The 23,177-nt window shown below is 39.4% G+C and overlaps 1 protein-coding gene across 7 annotated transcripts in view; it reads right to left on the bottom strand.

The window, feature by feature from the left end:
• Positions 1 to 23,177, bottom strand: part of TACC2 (transforming acidic coiled-coil containing protein 2) — a 192,923-nt gene that overhangs the window by 109,068 nt on the left and 60,678 nt on the right. The window lies entirely within an intron of this gene.

Raw genomic sequence — 23,177 nt, 5'->3', positions numbered from 1 at the left:
ATGAATCCCAAGTTAATAAAAAATAAACAACACTGCATCACCCATTTCAAGGTGACCAATAAATGTATCTCAGACTGAAGTGATTATACTCTGAACTAATACAAAATAAAGCAGACATGTCAAACTCGCGATGTCACATGACGTCGCGCAACGTATCGGAGCTTTTTTGCCATTACTGGGAGCGGCTCCGGTGTGATGAAACCGGCCCGCAGGCCAGCAGTTTGACACCCCTGAAATAAAGAAACAATGTCTTGAAAAATTGAAGCCTCAGTACAGATTTTAAAATATTTTGCATACAAAATGCTCAAAAATTAGAAGTTTCTCAGATTTCCATTCTACTTTTCCACCAAAATGGTTACACATAGATTTATTCACAAATGATCTCATGTGCTGTCTGGAAGTAGCCTGGTTAGTTCAAGTCAAGAGTTTTCTGAAACCAAAATCTACTTTTTTTTATTTTTTTGCTCACTAGAAATATTGAGAAGTCTGTCAATGCTTTTCAGCACAGTTGACATTTTCTGACTCCAATATATTCTAAATTGATTTGATAGACTGAAATTGGGCAGCCAATACATTTAAGTATATAATAATGGGGCCACGGTGACTCGTGTGGTTAGGAAGCTGAGCTCAGCATTGCAAAAACCTGAAAGCGTGAGCTGTGTGACAGACTGATCTCCCGTCAATTTGTCCCAGTTCCTGCCTACCTAGAAGTTTGAAAGCCTGCAAAGGCGAGTAGATAAATAGGTACCACTTTGGCGGGAAAATACCAGGGACATGAAAGGATACTGCTCCGTGTCCCCTGGGCAATAGTGATGTCACCGGCTAATTCTTTCAACCCCGAAGTGCCTTGATAGGTAATTCTGACACAAACATAATAGTACTAGTAATTAATAATAATAAACGGATCAGATTTGATTTAAATTTTTCAATGAAACAAATATATTTTAAACTCTTGGCAAACAAATTAGTATTTACTCACACAGAGACAGAAAATACTACACAAGTAGAATTTTTGGAGAAAAAAAATTATAAAGCAATACTTGATACAATGTTAATTTATAACTACATGAATACCAAGGAAGAAAATGTCTTTCTAATTATTATTAAGGCTCATGAGACTGAAATAATTAGGAAAAAGTCTCAGTTTGATGATCAGCTGCATAATGACAGTTGAAATGCTCATATAATAAATATATTCAACAGATCAAGTGTTTCAACCTCTAAATCACTGGTGGCATAATCAACAGCAAATATCTGAGTCAATGTGGAGTCATAATGTTCACAAAGCAATCTGAGATAATTTTTAAGTTGTTGAGGATATAATGATACATAAGCTATATACCCAAGAAGCTTCTAAATACTATGATTTGAAGTTTGAATTTACAACGTATTCATAGAATTATTGATAGAGGCACAAATATGTAAATATGCTTGCAACACACAACGCTCTTTCACATCTGCCATAGTAACCACAAATCATTTTTTTCCTCTACATACCATATTGACTTAAAATAATTATTAATGCAAGATGGCTCATTCCACATTTCCTGCTGTTGAAGTCAGGGAATATATTTCAGCATTCTAAATTATCAATTATTCGGTAGTCAAATGGATTTTAAAGTATGCTGCTTCACTCAGTTTATAGTGTAAAGAACAGTACAAGATCTACAGTAAGGCAACGTTCTTATACAGATGAATTTCTAGGGAAGCCACACAGCAATCTAGAGAAAATCTTTAGATTGCTTTATGGCTTACATATAGATTCTTATTTTTTCCACAATGTATAATACATTATATAACCTCATGTCTTAGACTTCCATAATTTCCCAACAAACTGAGAAACTGTTGTACTCTTATTTTTTGTGATACAGTATAGATTTGAACCACCATTCGCTTTTTAAATAAAGTCCTAATTAGATTCTTTGGGCCACTTTTTTTTCTTCATGCAAACTGTTCTCATGATTATTCTTGATCTAACTCAGTGAGATAATGTATTTTATGGGAGCATGCTATTATGCCTTGCTGCACTGAAGGGTCTCCAGGGGTGTATTGTGCTGCTGCCATACAATATTATGTTGGACATATTTTGCCTTGATAATAAAACTTTTCATTGTAAGGAAATCCATACCAACTGAAGTGATGGATCACAGTTGCCTCACCAGTTAGAAACGGGGCACCTCACCGCTTCAACAAGGCACTTTACTCCTTTTTGTTGATCAGCAAAGAACTGTGCGGCCCTATGTTTGGATGATACAATGATGAAAAAATTCAAACATTAAAAAAATAACACAAGGCATGGATTGGTAGGAAAAGGTTATGTAACCTTCCTTTTATAAATATGCATCACTTGTTTAAATAGGGTTTTTTCCAAATGAATTAAGTCAATGTGAACTAATATATTTCACTAAGAGCCATACTGGCAACTGCTAAAATTTACAATTTAATATTTTTAGTTTAGCGTAAAATCTACACTGGAACTTAGGAATTCTGCCTAGAGTCACTAAGAAGGAACATGAAAGTTAAATTAAGTTATGTTCAACCTCTGTTTACATTTCTGTTTATTTAGACAACAAAACTTTTCCAGAAGATCTAATGCAGGGTCCTCAAACTACGAACTGCAGGCCACATGCGGCCTGACCTGTCTTTTTATCCGGCCCGCCTCAACCTCCCAGTCAAGCCATCAAATCGTGAGGAGAGGGTGGGTGGATGGTGGCGAGAGCCCTAGCCAATGGTGGGATGGCAAATTGATGGGAGAATTTTTTCCCAATTTCTCCCTCGCACGACCATGGGCACGCTCATGCTTTGGCCACACCCCCTTCCTCTCCTCCTCTCGCCTATTTGTGTTTTTTCCTCAGGTGCAGGCTGAGAGGTTTAGGCCTCACTTGCAGCCTTGGCCTCGCTTAGGGAAGCCAAGCCTGGTGATGACGATGCCACTGCTGCTGCTGTTTCTGAGGCGGGTCCCTCACTAGGCACTACGGAACGCAAGCCCCAGCCTTTGCTGCTACTGCCGCCGCCGCCATGCCAGCCAAAAGGAAACTGGTGCCGCCAGCCCTCAACATCACCTCTACCATTGCTGAGGGACCCAGCCCCACCAGCGGTTGGAGTGGGGCTGCTGGAGTGAGGCGCCAGTTATGGGTCTGAGGGGAGCGGATGATGGGTGAAGTATTTGTGAGGGATGGCCAGGGAGAGCAAGAAAAAAGAAGAATTTACTCCTGGAAAGTTATTTCAGGGTTGCGAGGGGTTGTGTGGAGCTAAGGTAATGAAAGGTCAGGGGAGCAACTGGGAGGGAGGATGTGGTCGCCTTTGGAGGAGCATCCCAATCCACAAACGGGGAGGGGGGGGGCTGCCACGTTCGGGCAAAGCCGGAGCTGGTGGAATAGCTCTGAGGAACTGAGAATGCCAGTGCTGGTGGTTGAGAGAAACTTCATTGGCCTTTAGGGTCCAGGAAAGGATGGAGGAAGGGGGGGCATTGGGATGTGCCCCATGGGAAAGAGGAATGAGGTCCTGCCAGGCAGGTTCTTCTGCCCTGAGACAGTCTGGAATGTCAATCAAGGAGAATATTTCTGGCTCAAGGGTTAAAATGAAGGCTCCTTGAAGGGGGGTGTCTCTGAGGATGGTGGTTTTCTTGCAGACGTTTCAGGACCCAAAGTGGGATAATAAGTGAACTAATATTGTTACCTAGTTTGGGTCATGAGACGTCTACAAGAAAGCTAAGAAGCTCAAGAGAGGACCAAGGAACCCACAACTGCCCTCTTCGTCCTCTTCTTTTCTTCTCCTCCACTCCACAAACCACATTCTCTTCTGGCACTGCTGATATTACCTAGTTTGGGTCATGAAACGTCTGCAAGATATGCTGAATGGAAATGGCACCTTGCATTTCTGACAGATATAATAGAGCTACTCAACAGTTTCAATGTGCAACTTCAAAGAAAGGAGAAGTTCATCTGTGATATGCAGTCACATATGAAAGCATTTGAATTAAAATTGGATATACTCATTAAACAAGTGAGGGAGGAAAACCTCTGCCATCTTCCCACAACTCAAAAACTATTTGTGGAATAACCAGCAGTTGCATTCCCAGACAAAACATGTGTGGAGTCATTGGAAATGTATATATTTTCTTCACTTAAAAAGTCATTCAAATAATTAACCAATTCATTTTTCTTATTTCATTTTTTTTATTTTATACTTAATTTTACATTGTCTATAATCATTATTTTTTTCCAAACTATAGTCTGCCCCCCCCCCACAGTCTGAGGGGCAATGAACTGGCCCCCTGTTTAAAAAGTTTGAGGACCCCTGATCTAATGAGCTATTCAGACTTAGATTAAGACAATGTACAATGTACTGTTTGCTAAGAAAACAGTTAAGCAGCAGTAGCACAGCTGGCATGAAATTTTGGTTTAGTTGGGGATTTGCTACAGCCCACAAACAGTTGTCTTCTTCACTCATATCTCTGCCATCTAAGGCTTAAAAAAAAAATAACAGAAAAGGCGAGGAGCATGCAGATTAAATTTAGAAGATCAGAGCAAACTATAGGGGTAGTAATGATAGTAGTGAGGAGGAGACTCGCCCAACTAATACAGTGAGCACATGGCAAGGGAGGTAAAAAAATATGGCCTTACAAAATTCCTCAACTTTTCTTCCTTAACGCTGATATTTTGTAAACAAAATGCTGAATTCTTGACTTTGAAAATGCAAAAAGCAATTTATATTACCACACACTAAATACAGTAACTAAAACAATATGGAGATGGGGGGGCAAATACTCATTGTTTTGGTTCATTACAATAATAGTGTTTAAACAAAGGAGATTTGGGTTCCAAACTAAACTCTGCTAAAGTGAACCCTTTCATAATCTACAACCGAACTACCCTGAAAATTTTGCTAAGAGTCTAAACCAAGAACAGACTAAACTACATATGACTTTTCTTCAGTGCGCTACTGAGAGCAAAAACATCTGATGGTGTGTGATGAAGTTGCTTTGAGTGTTGAATTTTTATTTACCAGACATAAAGCTTGTTTTTTTTCTTTTTAAAGATTCATTGTATATATTTTTATTTTTTTACTGTGAACATTTTTACTGTGATAATATTTATTTTGATATTTTATTGATGTCTGTCCTTGTAAGCAAAAACTACAATTAAAAGAAGAAACATGCCATCATCCTTGTTCTACCATTCCTTGCAATGTAATATTTTATAAATACCTGAATTCAGTTCCAGAATTTATAGCATACTATATTCCAAGAATTCTTAGAAGATTAACAGAAACCTGGAGGTGGCCATGTAGGATATATAGTATAAGATCAAGTCTGTTAGATATAAAGCATTTAGAAAGTAGAGTAGACCAAAACAATGGCTTTCTTAAACACCTACAAAGAACAGTTCACTACTTTTCAAAGTAATTGAGCCTGTTATTGAATAGAATTTACATAATTTATTTTCTCCAATGAGAAATCAGTGACACCAAACAAGATTTTCTAAGAGTCTATAATTCCACTTTTTTTCCTAAAAATTTCAGTCATAGGGAAATGTTAAACATGTCCCATGATGTATTCTCAGCCAACAAAAGAAAACTAGTAATAGTTTTGTGAGGACTCTATTAACCCAGCATGTCTAAAAAACAAAGCAGAATAAACCCAAGCCCCTATATTGCAGAAAATCTGTCTCACAGATACATTAGTTCATGAGACAAGGAACATGCTCATCAAAAAGTAATTTGGAATAAAAATTACATTTAAGTCACTTTCAATATGTTTTGTTCAGTTTTAGCTTAGTGCATGGTGTGAACTCTGATCTATAATTTGGAAATCATGGTTTATCATATTATGAGAATGCTTTAGAGAATTTGTACGGTATGTATTTAGAGATTTACTGTAATTTTTATATTTAGAGAACGTGCAACCCAATATAATGTGTGAATTCAGCCATGGACTAGTTTTTGGATATGAATTAGTTGTTAGATTATGCTATGCTACATGATAAGAGCAAGGCAATATAATTCTGGTTTTAAATACATCTGTTTTAAAATATACTATTCTTCAACCACAGTTTGTTGATATAAGAAAAATAATAAACCATTGTTAAAGAAGCAAATATTTCTAAGTTCCTATTCTTCTTAACATATGTTAGATGAAAAGATTGAGAAAGAACATGTAGTTAATTCATATTTGTTTATACACCGTTTTTTAAAATGTGCAGGTATCTTAATGTCACTTTAACATCTATTTAATAGACACAGAGTATGCAAAATTTAATTTTTTAAATTTTTTGTTTAATGTAGAACTTTCAAATGTGTTGAACCTTAATTGCACACTTATTTATGAATTTTGAAAGCTAACATTAATGTATTTGGAGAAAAAGTTGTTAGAAAACTAATAAGCAACCTATTCCAACTCCATAAATTTTCAGCATAGCCTAGTATAGCAGATGAAATTTTATCTGAGTACATACTTCTGAGAGATTCTGGACGTTAGTTAGATTATTTTTAAAGAAAACATGTCCTAATATTTTAATCCTGAAATTAACCAGAGAAACCAGAAAAAGGTATCAGTAACTTTTTTCCTTCTCCTATTTGTGTGTTTTCATAATATATAGACCAGTGTTTCCCAAACTTGACAATTTTAAGGCATGTGGACTTCAACTCCCAGAATTCCACAGCCAGCAATGCTGGCTGTGGAATTCTGGGAGTTGAAGTCCACATGCCTTAAAATTGTCAAGTTTGGGAAACACTGATATAGACAAAGCATAGTCAAAACTTTTTCACTACAATTCCAAAAAACATCTAGTCAAAAACTTAATGTTTATACCAATGTATTCAAAGAATGCCTGATGGTAATTTTGTAAAAAAAAAAAAAAAAAAAAAAGCACTGTCAAATTCAGTGTACAATGTAACAAGCACAAAAAGATCACTTTATATTTATTTAAATGCTTCTGTAGATACCATCCTTAAGGGACATTTGAGAAATCTCCTGCAGTTTATTTCTGTAATAATAAAAATTTTGCCAACCAAATCTGTACATAAGATAGCAATACAGGACAACAAATATAGCTTATGGCAATCACATCCTAAAAAAGATTTCAATTTATCATCAACTAAATAAAATACAGAGTGGGAGCTTACAAAAAAAATCAAATCTAGTCTAAGAAAATTAGGAATGCGTTTGTCCTCTATGACTAGGGTATAGATCAAGCCATGGTTTACTTAGTCATCGACAATTGCATAAACAATCATAATGTTATGTTCATCCAAAACCTAATGTCAAAAACAAAAGCAATTCTTCAAATCAATAGTTGTTAATTCTAGGGCAAAATCAAATGATCAATATGCATCTCCAATGTTTGAATTCAATCTATTAATCCAGACTGTTTTTCTCCCTGAAGGAGGCAAAAGTGAACTCTTTCATTTTTAAATTTACACTATTTTTATTTTAACACCTGAGGCTTCACTATAACTACTGTAAAAATGTCCTCAACAATGCATTGCTATTTTTAAATAAATGATTCCAGAGTTAATATAAAAGTAAAGCATAACCCTAGTAAGACTGATTATTGAATACGATCTTATAGGAACATAATGTGCTGTCCTATTCACCTGTGAGAGAATGAGCATAAAGGAAAAGAGGTAATGAACCATTCAAAAAGGAAAAAAGATAATGTAATTCTAAGAAAGTAGAAAAGGTTAGAAAGAAATTCAGAATAACCCCACCTTGATTTTCTTTGTCATAAAATAAGGCACTAAGAAATTCCTACAGGCTTTCAAGATTTTTAATCTATACTACAAAACAAAGAGTACAGTATTTGTGGAATCCTCCCGCTTCTCTTTCTTAAACTAGCCTATCCTGAAGGAATGACATCACCGATCCCCACCACCCAGATAATCATGGGGGATGGATTCATTATGAGAACAGTCTGTCAATTACTATATCTGCAGATGAAAATGGAATTTCATGATAGCTCTCTGGAATCTTGGCAGGCTAGGCAAAACTCTTGCCAGGTGATGAGATTATGCAGAAAACTGTATCTGGGGGCTGAAACTCTCCCCCTCTTACACTTATTCCACGCACACATCTTTTTCATTCAATGGAGGACAAGGAAAAAAAAAATCCCAAGTGAATCACTAACCGTAAGAGAGACATATGGTTACAGAATAATACCCATATGTTGGAGCTTACAGCCTATGCAAATCAATCTTCCTTGATGGGGGGGGGAAGATATTTGAATTATCGGTGAGGTTAGCCTGAAACAGCCTTATTTAATCCATGTTTTCTTGGAATTTCAGTCAGTATTTCTACAGTTCTGGAGAACCATGTTGAGGTACATCCAGAAAAAGTCACGAGAGCTTTCTTTCCGCTTCTCAGTTCAGAGAAACCAATACCCCAATATAGTGAGGTATGTTCACAAACATTGTTTTGATTTGAACCTACATTTTACTATAACTGAAAGAACTTCATGTGGTATATGTATTTCACTTTTAACATCTTCAATAAATTCAGCACTGCATATCAGCACTACAAATGTTTATGCTGTTTAACCTTGTTCCTCAAAACCAAAATAAAAATAGGGGGGGGGAGAAAGGACAAGATGAAGATGGGAAACAAGAGTACAGTACTGAAGCCCTATCAACAAATCAGAGCAGCCAAGATTTAATAGAAGCAGGCAATGGCAAAAGTCAGACAACTCATTCAAAATCATTGAAAGTAAAGCCAGCTTGGTATTTTAGTTTCAGTTGGTTCAAAAAGGGTGCCCCTTTTCACTTTATCTCAAATCTCACAGGGTTTAAAAGACAAATATACCAGGATCTCCTTTGGAATTAATAGGAAATTCAAATAAATCTGATCACCCCAAACAATCCAAACTCATGCTATTACAAGAAAATAGCAGGTGCACACAAGCAATTTAAAAGACTTATTAGTTTATTTTCATTTGCAAGGGTCAAATCTTTGAAACGTACATGAAATATAAATCTACTGGTAATAAAAAAAAGCTATATGGTCTCAATAAAAAAGCGCCTTATAGCCAGTTTATGCTGAAGTTAGTCCTACTGAGTTTATAAAAGTTTTCAAATATGCAGAATTGCAGCACCAATGATATGTAAGCATCAAAATCAACACTGCAGAATATCACACAATTTTGAATATACTTATATGAAAACAAACCAGACTAACAGACCGTAGCACCTTTATACATAACAACCCTGTCAATAAACTCAAAGCAATTACATCTATGAATAACAACACATAGTACATCATAATCCAAATGGTACCCTTTCATTTTAAAGGCAAAGCATTTTATTTCTACATAGTTTAGGGAATCTCTAAAATTTGTAGAAGAAACTCTATTTTTTTAAAAAAAAAGTTTCAAAGTGTGACAAAATAACATAAGTAGGACTAAATCTGGATTTTTAATCATTGCGATGACAATTTATCTGAGACATTATGAGCTTATTTCCCCCCCAAAAATCAACACAATTTATTCCACCACCACCTTAACTCAATAAACAGCAATCCTTATAAATGTCAAGACTGTCTGTTTAAACTCAAAAGATAAAGCACTTGTCTTCCTTGTACCGTAACTGGTAAAGCTGCCAATTTGTAGCTTATAAAAGCAAAGTCAGAAGTTTTCCTGTATAATTCCGGGGCCATGTCTCTAGGTCTCTATGCAACTGATAAAACACATCTAATGAGTCAGAAACATTCAGGCGTATTTTCAAGCCATGTGTAACTTGTCTTTCCTTCATTTGTGGCATTTTTTTTTCCTTCTTCAAAAGAGCACCTAAGTACACTCCCGGTTTAATATATGTAACAGAGAATGAGTCAACATAAGGAAGGAGAAAATTAGAAGAATCAACTTAAAGGCCACTTTCGTCACACACATTATTTAAAACACTTCTCGCTCCTTCAAGCCCTAAATCCAACCGGTCACAAAGCGAATCACACTCGCTAGAGTTAAAGGGGGGGAGTTCACTGTTGGATCCTCCTCAACTTTAAGAGGTAAACCCCAAGAATTAGAGCTCACCCACACAGTTTATGCCACTGGAGGGGGGGGGGGAGAGAATGATTTAAATAAATAAATAAACGCACACTGACAAGACAGAAATCAACATACCCACGCCGCCTTTTGGCACATCCAACCCGAATTCAAAAACTTAATTTTACAAACCGAAGGAAATCAGCCTCCGCCTGTTGCGGGTTGCGTTGCCTACCACCACTATCCGGAAAGCTGTTAGACCGCTCAACCACACAAAAGGCCAATGGCTATTAAGAAAGGGGGGTGGGAAAAAAAGGTCCTGGAGGAGCCCAACTTATGAAGCTCCTCCCCGATTCTCCCACAGGGAAAGCGGGCGTCTAGCAACCAAGGCAGCCGTTCGCCAGGCATCTGAGGCTGCTCCCGGGTCGCTGGAATGTCGGCACGCCTCCCGCCCGCCGCAGCCTTCCCTGGTGGGTGGAGAAAAACGCCCGGACAATTACAGGCGATGGCGAAGACTTGGGGGGGGGGGGCGATGGGGAGAGAGACACCGAAGTCCCAATCTATAGAATTCCTGCGGCTCCCTCCGAGTCCTGCCCGCGAGAGCAGCGCGTGTGGACGCCAGGAAAAACAAACACGTGGTGCCTGTGGCGCGTTCTCATTCCTGGCTCTCTCCAGCGGAGCTGCTTTCCAGGACTTCTTGAGTCACGCTCAACCGTTCGCCGCCTTGAGTTTTCGGAAACCTTTTCCGCTCGACGCGGCAATAATGGTCCCAAATAAACTTCTTTTTTCTTTTATTAATTTAAGATCCCAAGCCGGACCTTTCTGAAGTTTTCGTTTTAATATTTCCGCCCAGTCTTAAGAACTTAACACTAGAAGGAGTCACAACCACTTGTTAAGCGGTGGGGGAGTTTAGCTGGCTTCCCTCCAGCGGTTCTCCAACGCCCTAAACATATTGGAATGGGTATTTCAGGATTTTTTTTTTCAATGACTTTTCTAATGCACAGCTCATGGATGCCAAAATAGCAGGAAAATATAAAACAAGGTTATAGACCGAAATCCAGCAAACGCCTATTAAAAAGGCTTAACGGTAACATTGTAACTCCCATGATTCCCAGGCACTTAGAGGTGTATTTTTATAGCCTCTTAAGAGGCATCCCTCTGGACTTAAAATATTGTTAGCATGTCCAATATTGAAACACACACAGTCCTCAACTTACAACAGTTTGTTTAGTGACCATTCGAGGTTACAGCGTCACTGAAAAAAAGTGACTTATGACCGTTTTTTCACATGACCATTGCAGCATCCACAGGGTCATTTGATCAAAATTCTGCTGCTTGGCAATGAACTCATATTTATGACAAGTGCAGTATCCTGTGATCATGTGATCACCTTTTGCAACTTTCTGACAAGCAAAATCTGTGGGGAAGCCAGATTCACTTAACAAATGTGTTACTAACTTAACTGCAGTGATTCACTTAACAACTGTGGCAAGAAAAGTCATAAAATGGGGCAAAACTCATTTAATAGATGTCTCACTTAGAAATTTGGGATTCCATTGTAGTCGTAAGTCGAGGACTACCTGTAGTGGCACAGTTGGTGCTCTAGGGACTGTTATAGAGGTCTTGTTAAAAAAAATTGTTGCTATTTTCAGCTACATAATCTTGGTTATAATCTTTATTCTGTAAATAATATATAAACTTTGGTTATTGTACACACAGCTACTGAGTATGTTTTCATATTGTTCATTCTTCTCTATTAAATTAATAGGCCTATGTGAATTTTGTTTATCCCACATCATGAGGCCATTTGTCAAGTACTGAAGCCTAGCTGAGAACCCAGGGCAGACCGAAAGAAGGAGTTCAAATTTTCACCTAGCTCCAAATCAAGTCGTTATGAGGCTGGGCCAATCATTGCTTCTTTGTCCAACCCACCTCTCAATCACAGAGAATGCAGTGCGTGCCATCACTATCAGAAGAAAAATCTATGTGCATGAAAACATCCATTTCTAAGGAAACAATCATAGAAGAAGTTGAATGTATATATCTTCTAACATATGATCTCCTTATGCATATCTTTTAATTCAGCACTAGTGGCTGAGTTCACAAGCCGTGATTTGCACTTGACAGCAAAAGAGAAGCAAATAACCTACCATGCAGCTCATCATAATATGAACCAAGTAAATAAAATCACACAAAAGGCTCTAGCTTAGCTAGTTGTAATCTCCCATCATCTAGCATGGGGAAAAAAAACCCCAACATTTTCAACAAAATGGATAAAGATGTGTAGGCATGTTAGGCAATTATTAATAACAGTAAGAATTTTGAGCTATATGCCTTTAAAGTTTTACTTATCAATACGTACAATTTGTTGTTTGGAGCCAAAATATGATAAACTTTGAAGCACTAATGACTAATCAAAGGAGACACACATGCATGCCAGATAATACATGATGCACTAAAAGATTTGAGCAAAGGAAAAACTCTTCATAAGGACTGAAATATGCTCTTATCTGCATATGATTTTTCATGTCGGGAAGTATGTAAAAGAAGTATAACAGTGAAATGGAATAAACGACAACATTGCAAATTTCTCCTTATTCTCCAAATGCTTTGATCAGCAAAGCATTTAAAAGAATGACTCTGATTTGAGAAGAGATCTGTTGATTACCAAATTCAATACACCAACTTATCCTAGCATTTTAAATAAACAGCATTTTTTTCTTTCTGAAATGGCTACCACAATATTACACTTCAGAGGACAGAGCTCTATAGAGCAGCATCCCCCAACCTTTTGGCACTGAGAACCAGTTTTCTATGGACCAGAGGGGGCGTGGTTTCGCATGCTGCCTGCATCCCACGGCCCGGTGCCAGGCCTTGGACTGGGAGTTGGGGACAGTCGCTATAGAGAACCTATATTTGAATGGAATACATTCCTAGCTGTCTGTTCTGCTCCAGGTAAAAGAAAATCTGTTCTGAATTACACTGTCCCCATATTTTCAAGCCAAATAAAACTTACAATCTTCCTATACTACAAAACAATATTGCTAATACTGTTGTCCTTCCCTAACATACATACAGAAATACATACATACATATGCTATGACACAATTTAAACTAAATTCAATGGGATTAAATTCCATAATGTGTGTGCAAAGGATTATAGCCTATCTATCCATGTTTCCCTGAAAATAAGACCAAGTCTTATATTAATTTTTGCTCCCAAAGACACATTAGGGCTTATTTTCCGGTTGAGTCTTATTTTGGGGAAAACATAATATTAAATGCATCTGTCTGACTGGCGATCTTAACTGGGGCTTATTTTGGGGGTAGGTCTTATATTAAGAGCATCCTGAAAAATCTAGGGATTATTATCCGGTTGGGTCTTATTTTCAGGGAAACATAGTACATATTTATCTTACAGTATAAATATTGTAGCCAATATTTATTTTGTTACTATTGCTTATTCACCTGTTTTATTTCTACTATCAAACTTGATATTGTAAGGTATTCCTGACACATGTTTTTCATTATGCTATGAAGCAACTATTAAGTCCTTCGCGAAATGGCAATGACACGAGAAGCAGTTGTAGTTTTCAGGAACTCTTTATTTCTGTTCAGCATACTGGTTACAAGATGCCGACAACGCCCAAATCTCCCTGCCTCTTTTATAGGCGATTCCCGGGCCAAATTGCAACATTTGGCACGCCAGCACCCGCGCATGCGCGCGAGCGCTGGCGACAACCAGTCTGGTCCTGGGCAGCTTGCACCTGCCCAGGACCGTTGCAATGTCCTGAGCCTGCTTCCACAGGCTCAGGACATAACACCCCTTCCCCCCCGGCTAAGACTATGATCATACAATAATAATATACAATCCAATACGAGCGTGGTGCCCCTACTACTTTGTACCAGTCATCCCCTCTGCTTCTATTGTTCCCAGTGTTCTGTTTTCCCATGTGTACAGGAATACTCTCTGTTAACTCTGTTTTGCCAGTAGAGTTACAAAATCTTCTAAATACTTAGGAGATCTTCTGGCTCTCTGTGACCTCCTGACTTCTGGGTACCTACCAAGTACCCCTTGACTGAGGGGTGATGTATGCTTATCCCCCTTGCTACACCCTGGTGATTCCCAAGGACTGTGCTCCAATGCCTGGCATGCTTGCTTGCTCACCGGGCTCGTCAGGCCAGGGCTTCTTTCTCTGTTTGACCTGGTTGTCCTGCCTGGCTGCAGGCTCTCTGGCCCTCTTAAGTGACTGTCACTGTTGGGCAATTCTGTAGAACCTCCCAGGTCTGTCCTAGACCTGTCAAGAGGTTGTCTTTCCCCTCGTTCCCGTTCTGTACCCGGGCTTGTTGGGGTTTCAGTGCTGTCCCAAAACTCAGTTGTCCCCTGAGTGATGTCAGAGGTGTTGTAGTCGGGATTTGTTCCTCGACCACCTCCCTGTGTGCTTGCCCCCTTCTAGGGACAGGGGTAGTGTCGGGCCAACTAGACGGAATGTGGGCCAGCTCTCTTGCAGAGTGTGGGTTGTTTGGACGCTCCCGGATATCCTCCCTGACTGGAGTACTGAGTGAAGCGGGTGAGTAGTGATTATGCCCCCGGGGTGACTCCCTGGCTGGAGTAGGCATTGGTGCCTGAGTTCTAGTTGGGCTCCATGGATTCCTGTTTGGAGCACTCGCGGAATCTCGGAATGAGCTGTCTGTAGCTCCCTCGTTACTGATAGGCGGCAGCCCGCACTCTTCCCTTTGCCCAAAGGGGTCCCCCTCCCCCCCTGGAAAAGACCCAGGAGTCTCAGTGGGAAGGTCCCGTCTAGTGCGGAGCTGGTCGATGTGTCGTCGCAGGACATGACCATTGTCCAGGGACACCTCGTAGGACAAAGGACCTGTGACCCTGGATACAGTGGCAGGGACCCATGAATGACCAGGCCCGTAGTTACGAGTCCAAACCGGGGCACCCACAAGCAGTTGTCTAGGTGCCCTGGGGTGTGTGATTGTGGAAGGTAGTCTGTCCGGGTGCAACCGGTCAAGCTTGGTAGTCAGTTTGCGCCCCCAACGAAGTTCAGCTGGGCTCCTCCCGGTAGAAGTGGAAGGTGTAGTGCGATAAGAAAGGAGGAAGTCAGCCAACCTGTGATGCCAGTCTCCATAGGTAATTTTCTTCAAGGCGTCCTTGGTGATGCAAACCATGCGTTCAGCCATACCGTTGGTGGACGGGTGGAAAAGTGCAGAGGTGGCATGATAATCATGTTGGCCTGTAAGAAAGCTTGGAATTCGGAAGAAGTGAATTGAGGGCCATTGTCAGATACGAGGACATCAGGAAGCCCGTGTGCAGCAAAAATCCCCCTCAGTACTTGAATAGTCTTTGCAGTGGTGGTGGAAGAGACAGGTACAACCTCAAGCCATTTTGAATGGCTATCAACTAGGACCAAGAAGAATTGACCCTGAAAGGGCCCAGCGTAGTCAATGTGCACCCTAGACCATGGAGACTGTGTTTCCTCCCATCTATGTACAGGAGCTTGGGGCATTTCAGGGCGCGAGCGTTGACAAAGGTGGCATGCATGCACCTTAGCTTCAATGTCTCTGTCCAACCCAGGCCACCACAAATGGCTGCGTGCAAGCACCTTCATATGTACAATGCCAGGATGACCCTCTTGGAGGGAACCTAAGACCCTAGTCCTCATTGAGGCAGGAATGACAACTCTGCTCCCCCAAAGCAGACATCCCTGGAAGGTGGATAACTCGTTCCTTTTGGACCAGAAACTCTGAAACTCAGTGCCTGGACAGCTCTCTGGCCATCCAGATAAAACCCAAGAAAGGACACGCGAAAATGTGAGATCTGTGGCTGATTCAGGAGCCACATCCCTGGCATCTAAAGGGGACTCAGGCAAGGCCTGAATGGAGAGGATATTGATTGTTGGTGCAGGGTCAGCTTCTATTACCGGCAGGGGTAATCTACTGAGGCCGTCAGCATGGCCCATTTCTTTCCCAGGTTTGTGAAGTAAGGAAAAATCATAGGCAGACAGAAAGATAGACCATCTCAGCATTCTGGGGGAGATGATTTGGGGAGTTTGTTTATGTGTAGTAAACAGCCCCAACAAAGGCTTATGGTCAGTGAAGACCGTGAAATGCCTGCCATATAGGAAATCATGGAATTTTTTGATTCCAGCAACAACAGCTAAAGCCTCCCTGTCAATTTGAGCATAATTTCGCTCCGCAGAAGACAAGGTTCTGGAGTAATATGCAACAGGAACCTGAGTTCCATCTGATCTGAGGTGGCTTAGTACGGCTCCCACCCCATAAGGAGAAGCATCACAAGCGATGCACACAGGAAGAGATTCATTGAAATGTGCAAACACACTGTTAGAAGTGAGTAAGGCCTTAACCTCATTGAAACTTGCTTCGTGTTTTTGTGACCACTGCCACACTGCCTGTTTGTCCAAGAGCCTATGAAGAGGCTCAGCTACACTAGCCTTGTTTGGAAGGAAGGAGTTGTGTTCAGAAGGCCCAGAAAGGCCTGTAGTTCGGCCTTGGACTTTGGCCTAGGAGCATGCATAATAGCTTTCAATTTGGATTCAGCAGGGTGAATCCCGGTAGCATCGATTTTGAATCCCAGAAAATCTGTAGAAGGCACCCCAATTTTACATTTGTCCTTCTTAAGTTTGAGGCCCGTTTTCCTGAACCTCAGCAGGACAGCCCTTAATCTCTCAGCTAAGTTGTGTGTAGAGTCTCCTGCAATTAAGACATCATCAAAATAGGGGCAAACCCCTGGTATACCCCGTAGTGTGTTTTCCATTATGCTTTGGAAAATTCCAGGAGCGACATTTACTCCAAATTGTAACCTCTTTACCTTGAATGCCCCCCTGTGGGTCACAATGGTTTGAGCTACAGCAGCATCATCATCAACAGGCAGCTGTTGATACGCTTGAGCTAGGTCAAGCTTTGCAAAAACGCGCCCCCCCCTTGAGGGAGGCCAGGATATGACTGACCACAGGAACAGGATAGGCATGTTGCTGCAATGCCTTATTCAGAGTGCATTTGTAATCTGCACAGATGCGAATGTCCCCATTTGCCTTAAGAGGCGGTGACAATGGGGGTCTCCCAAGGACTGGAGTCGACAGGTTCTAAAACTCCTTGCTGAATCAATTTGTCCAACTCGGTGTCAATTTTACCCTTCAAAGCAAAAGGGACCCTTCTTGCTTTAATTCTAATAGGGGTGACAGTGGGGTCTAACTTCAGTGACACAGGGGGTCCTTTGTACGTGCCCAGCTGGGGGCTGAAAACATCTGCAAATTCTTTGCAGACTTCTTGTAGGTCAATTGTTTGCAAGCTATTGAGCCCTGTGACGTGTATTCCCAAGGCCTCAAACCAATCGAGTCCTATGAGACTCGTTCGTTCACCCCCTACTACTATTACATCTAGTGGACCTTCAAAATCCTTATACTGTACGTTAAGGGTGGCCTCCCCCTTAACACACACTCTGGAGTTTTGAAAGTCTGTTAACAAAATGTCGGAAGGCCTCAGCTTGGCCTGAAATCCGCTGCCAGAACAAATCTTCTAAACGTGTGCATGGAAATGATTGAAAGTGCAGACCCCATATCCAGTTCCATAGCCAATGGAACCCCTTGTAGCTTCACTTTAAGTGACAGCTTTTTCTTGATGGGCTTGTGTGTGCCTGTTCTATAAATGCTTCTTCACGAAGCGCAGAAACCCACACTGTTTTGGCTGGGGACCCTGGTACCTTTCAGGCGCAATTCTTCCTGAGGTTGTACCTTCTGACGGCCCAGACACACCGCTGCAATGTGTCCCTGTTTTCCGCATGCCCTACAGATAGCAGAGCGGAATCTACAGTCGGTCCTCTTGTGGCGACCTCCACAACCGAGGCACTTGGGGAGAGCTGAAGAGCTTTCTTTCTGTTTCCCTTCTTTCGTGGGGTAGAGACGGTCTACTTCATCGTCAGGATCCTCCTCTGGGTTCCTTTGGACTCCTTCCTGGTGCACGGACACAGCTTCTGGAGTGCTTCTGATCGGCCTCATGTTCTTGATGGCGCCGCCCGCTGCCTCTTCTGCAGTAACCTCTCTCAAGGCATCTTGGAATGATAAGTCTTCTTTAGCAAAAAGTCTCTGCTGTAATTCTCTATGCCTCAGTCCGCATACAAATCTGTCTCTCAGCCGTTCTTCTAGATCCTTGAACTCGCAATGTTTAGCGGCTTTTCTCAGCACAGCAATGTATTCTTTGGCTGATTCTCCGGGTCGCTGATCCCTCTGTTCGAAGGTATGGCACCAAGCGATGATGGACAACTTGGGCTGGAAGTGTTCCTTGAGTAGTTTTTTGAGATCTGTGTAGTTAACAGATTCTAGAGGTACAGGTGCTGCTATGTTTTCAGCGATTTTGAATGCGTCTTGACCGCAAACGCACAGCAGGGTGGCGGCTTTTAAACTATCTTCTCTTACTTGATTGACTTTAAGATAGTTTCCCACCCTGGCTACGTAGGACTCCCATCTTTCCGGATACGAGATGTCGAATTCTGAAAGTCTTCCAACTTTTGCCATTTTTGTAGAAAAAGGAAGGGTCTATCAGCCAGCCTACCCCCGATGCTCGCTAGATTGGCGGGTAGCTGCCGAGTCAACGCCGTTCCTACTGCTCAGGACTCTCGGGTAAGCTTACACCTGTCTTCAGTCGATGTAAGGCAATCCCACCTTCGTCGCCAGTGTTAAGTCCTTCGCGAAATGGCAATGACACGAGAAGCAGTTGTAGTTCTCAGGAACTCTTTATTTCTATTCAGCATACTGGTTACAAGACGCTGACAACGCCCAAATCTCCCTGCCTCTTTTATAGGCGATTCCCGGGCCAAATTGCAACATTTGGTGCGCCAGCACCTGCGCATGCGCGCGAGCGCTGGCGACAACCAGTCTGGTCCCGGGCAGCTTGCACCTGCCCAGGACCGTTGCAATGCCCCGAGCCTGCTTCCACAGGCTCAGGACATAACAGCAACAATGTATATTGTTGATATATAGAATGAGGATATAAGAATGAAAGAGGGCAAAACTCAGTATTGTTTCTCCCAGTTTTATCTCAGCATTTCAGGATTTTTTATTATTTTAATCTATATTTTCTTTTAAAAAATGAGCAATACCCAAATTTAAAAATGCAGTGAAAATGGGAAGTCTAAACATGACTTGTGATCACGTTTAGTCTGATTTGTTGATCTTGAACCAAGATTGGTTCGATTTATGATATTATCTACATATGGCTGAGATAAAAGCTTTTTACCACAAACTCTCAGTTTTTGGCAAGGCACACTGGTACTATCTAAAGTATCTTGAAAGTTAATCTCATGATGACAGCAGTGAATTGATGATTTTCCCCAAATCCTGTCCTACACTCCTCTTCTGTTTCATACAATGGTCCAAGTGAAAACCAGTTGGATCTTTATCAACCACAAAGTAATTATGAAGTACATTCAGGTACAAAGTAATCTCTGACTTGCTTGCTATATTTAGCACATCAGATACAGATATGCTCAGAAGCTGGCTTATGTATCCTAGAGATAAATGCTCAAAAAGAAAGGAACTAAAAAGACAGAGCAAAACAATTCCAGTTAGCATCAGCCAATCAGGCCAGACTGATCTCTCTCCAACTATTCTCTCCACAACAACCTCTGAGCAGGTGCTGAAGCAATGAAGGTAATAAGTAACTTGCTTAGTTAGCTGGTAGCTCTAGTCATGATGGTTGGGCCACTCATTGTTTTAATGCATCCCTTTTCCAAATAACTTCTAGAAATTTGACTTTAATGATTTTCTAAGGCATTTCTCATTGAAACTTCTTCCATATGCAAGACTGCACAGTTCAGCAACTAACCTTTGTGTTTTAGGATTGGTATCACTTTGTTAAGATCTTTATACCCAGACTTTAAGCAGGAAATTGTGTTGTACCTTCTTATCTATTTTTCTTAGGTCTGGGCTGAGGGAAGTAGCTCTTGATAGAAGGGCTAAAAATACTCCAGCAGAACAGACAAGGAGTATTGGGAAGCTCAGCTGTGTAGAGTTAGTAATTCTGATAGGAAGAAGTCCTTCAGAAATATAAGTGATTTCAGCATTTTTCTCCAGACAGCAAACACATTTGTTCTTAATATTTGATAGGTTCTCTTGCTTGGGATAAAGTGTGACATGATCCTACCTATGCCTCTCGTATTCCTTTGCCAATTTTACTTTCTTAGATATTTTCAATTTACCCCAACACCTATTAAAACATATAGATGAATTAGCACAAGAAAATATTATTTACTCGTGGTTTCAGTATAGACAATTATTGGAAAGGTGGAAGATAGATTATAAAGTGGGTTTGATTAGAGAGGATGAAAATTTGTGGAAACAAATTAAAGATCAAAGTCGATCTCATATAAAAAGAATTTATGATGTATTAGTGGAGTTGGATTCAGAAACAGAATTAGTTAAAGATTGTATGGTTAAATGGGCTCAAAATTTTGACGAGCTGGTTTTATTAGAAACATGGGAGATAATTTGGGTGAGGAATGTTAAATTCACGCAAGCTCAAAACTTACGGGAAAATTTTTATAAAATGTTTTATAGATAGCACCTTGATCCACAAAAGATGTCTCGTATGTATTCAAATTTGCAACCTAAATGTTGGAGATGTGGTTGTTTGGACGCAACGTATTATCATATTTGGTGGTCATGTAAAAGTATAAAAGCTTTTTGGATAAAGATATGGTGGAATATTCAAAAAAATTTTAAGAGAAGGATAAAATTTACTCCACAATTGTTTTTGTTAGGTATTATTGTTGATTGTAATGATAAAGAAATTATCTTAATGTTAAATCTAATTACAGCGGCAAGGTTGTTGATAGGACAATATTGGAAGCAGGAATTTTTGCCTACTTTGGAGGAATGGTTTTTTAAAGTTTCTTATTTATCTGAAATGGCAAAAATTTCAGCTTATTTGAAAGATCAATCGCAAGAGAATTACCTCTTGGTGTGGAAAAGATGGATAAACTTTATACAGTATAAGTATGATATTAAAAGATACTATTTAGCTTTTGAATAATTTATGTTTAAAGTTTAAAGTTTAAGGCAGTAAGTATTTTTTATTATATATATATATATATATATATGATTTTTTAATGTAATTTTTGTTTTAGGTTTACTTAAGTTTAAATGCTTTGTATTTTTAGTTCTTGTTAACCCTGTATTCATCTCTGGGAAGAGCGGGGGGAGGGTTTTTGGGAGGGTTGGGAGGTAGTGGGAGAGGAATATCATTGTAAAATTGTAAAACTTTTAATTAAAAAAAAAAAAATTACCCCAAGACCTGAGATTCTAATGGCATCCATCCGGTCTTAATTTTTCTGAGACTAATCAAGGCCTATTAAGACCTGTCATTTGCTATTAATACATTCTCAACTACTCATGGCTAATTTGGGGAAAATCACACCTGAAAACTAGTGAGTTATCATTAATCTTTTATTATATTAATGAACATTTTGTTTGTAATAACAGCTGTGAAATTTATAACCTATCTTGCTAATACTTTCAGAAACAAATATAGCTTTCAATGCATACTTTGGAAGCTATTCTTAGCCATGGCATTTCTAGCAAGAGTGAATGCCTCATACTCTTATCACAATAATGAATTCCTCATACCTTGTATAATGATTAACTGTATGAAACTTGAAAAATATTTTATTGATAATCTGGCATATCACATGTATAGAGAGAAAGCAATTTAAATGAAGGCACCATACCAATATCTCTGTGTCAGCTGGATTACTACATGATGAAGTAGTATAAAATGAGTATACTGTATTAGTCTGATATTTGTGGTAATGCTCATATAGTTGTTTGTGGGCAGAAGTAACAACTAGAAACTCCAGTGTTAAAAATGAAAAGAAAAAGAGAAAAAGTAGTATACTGTGCATTGACGTACATCCAATTGAGCAGGCACACATAGAACTGAACAGTTGGTTGTACTGAAGTGCCCTTTCCACAATGAGTTTCTACTTATAATCATTCAGTTGACATCATGCTTTTGTGGATATTATCATCAAAAACAAGATGTCTTGGAATTTTCAGTTGTACACTGAAATACACTGAGGATTCAGTATCTCCTTATCACACGTATATAGAAGAAAAATCATAAATGTGATATTCACTTCAGAACCTTCATGTCAGTATTTATACAAATTTGGCCACAAGTTTATCAAAATAACAACTTTCTCATATATCTCACATATCTGAAGTAACATGTAAAAGTGATCAAAGGGGGAAAAAAACAAGATTTGTTCACTTACAGTAAAGAGGCTTTAGATTTGTCCCATAAAAAGCAAAATAATAAAAAGCAGATTAAAACATGACTGGAAAACAAAGCAAAAAGCTGAAATAACCATTTGCAAATGATTGCATCTTTTTTTTACTACTTAGGCAACTAAAAACAATGACAAAAACTTGTAACTTGTTGCTAGAAAATTTGTAACTTGTTGCTATACAGCGGATATAAAAACTCTATACCACATTTGTACATTTCTTACTTTTATTTTTCCCCTTAAAAGATTTCAGTTTGTTTTTCAATTGAATTGTACAGTGTATGTGTTATATTAAAAATGGGGAAAAAAATCCCAAATGATTTATCTTGGTCTGATTTTTTTTACATCTCAAAAACCTGGCATTTTACCATGGGCGTATGAACATTTTATATCCACTGTAAATGCATATTCAAGCCATACCAGTACTGTGATTCCATAATTAATTGCTGTTATTTATTTACTATCCAAATAAATTATGTGGAACACCAAGTGATATTTCTGGTAAGTATGAATCACAACATTAAGAGAACATAGGGCTGTGATGTTTTTAGGATACAATCTCTAACTCACTGACTAAACATGTACAAAAGTACAACTACATTTTAACAGAAGCTCCCAAGGATATAAAAATAAATTAAGAGCACTATCCACATTATGTTTTAAAGATGTGAAAATATTTCACATTCACACCCAAAGAGACTTAGTAATATACAAATTGGTTCACAAACAGATCACTGAATGGTAGTACCCTAGAAGCAAGCTGTATTGGCTATTCCTGTTCCTTGCACTACTCTACATCATCTTCCCCCACTACTAAAAGTGTAAGATTCATATTTCTCTGAATAATAACATCTATGTTCAGTAGCATCGTATGATCAATCTAATATTATGTTTCTTAAGAA

Source organism: Crotalus tigris, unplaced genomic scaffold, assembly GCF_016545835.1.
Source record: "Crotalus tigris isolate CLP2741 ecotype Arizona unplaced genomic scaffold, ASM1654583v1 scf7180000017536.10889498, whole genome shotgun sequence".
In the NCBI taxonomy this organism is placed as follows: Eukaryota; Metazoa; Chordata; class Lepidosauria; order Squamata; family Viperidae; genus Crotalus; species Crotalus tigris.
Note: the sequence above shows the minus strand (reverse complement) of the source record. Positions and strands in the feature narration are given on the sequence as shown.